This window comes from Theobroma umbraticum, unplaced genomic scaffold, assembly GCF_002168275.2.
Source record: "Theobroma umbraticum cultivar Fairchild unplaced genomic scaffold, ASM216827v3 scaffold_55.0, whole genome shotgun sequence".
Classification (NCBI taxonomy): domain Eukaryota; kingdom Viridiplantae; phylum Streptophyta; class Magnoliopsida; order Malvales; family Malvaceae; genus Theobroma; species Theobroma umbraticum.
In genome coordinates, this window is record NW_018397270.1 from 3,608,403 (window position 1) to 3,608,769 (window position 367).

Sequence of the window (367 nt, forward strand, 5' to 3'; positions counted from 1 at the left end):
CCCCTCCTCTCCTTGTCGCTACTAATTAAGATAGAGACATCATGTCCTTAAGTTAATTAGGATAGAAATTAGGTATACCAGTTTTTTACCATGAATTAATAACACTTTAAAAAATTATGGATGCCGTCAAATTGAAAGGTCATATATAACGAGGTGTACAATTAAATATGCTGAAAAATATGTTTGTCTTGAGAAAAAGACAAAAATAAGGTAGTTAGAGAGAAAGAGAAATTTATGTTTTTAATTAAATACACAATATATTTTGATATACCTACTACACGAGGTGTGAGGGTAGAAGAGAAAGAGATGGTGATTTGAAAAATAAATATTGAAGCTGTCATGTTTTTTGTTTTTTCATTTGCAAAGA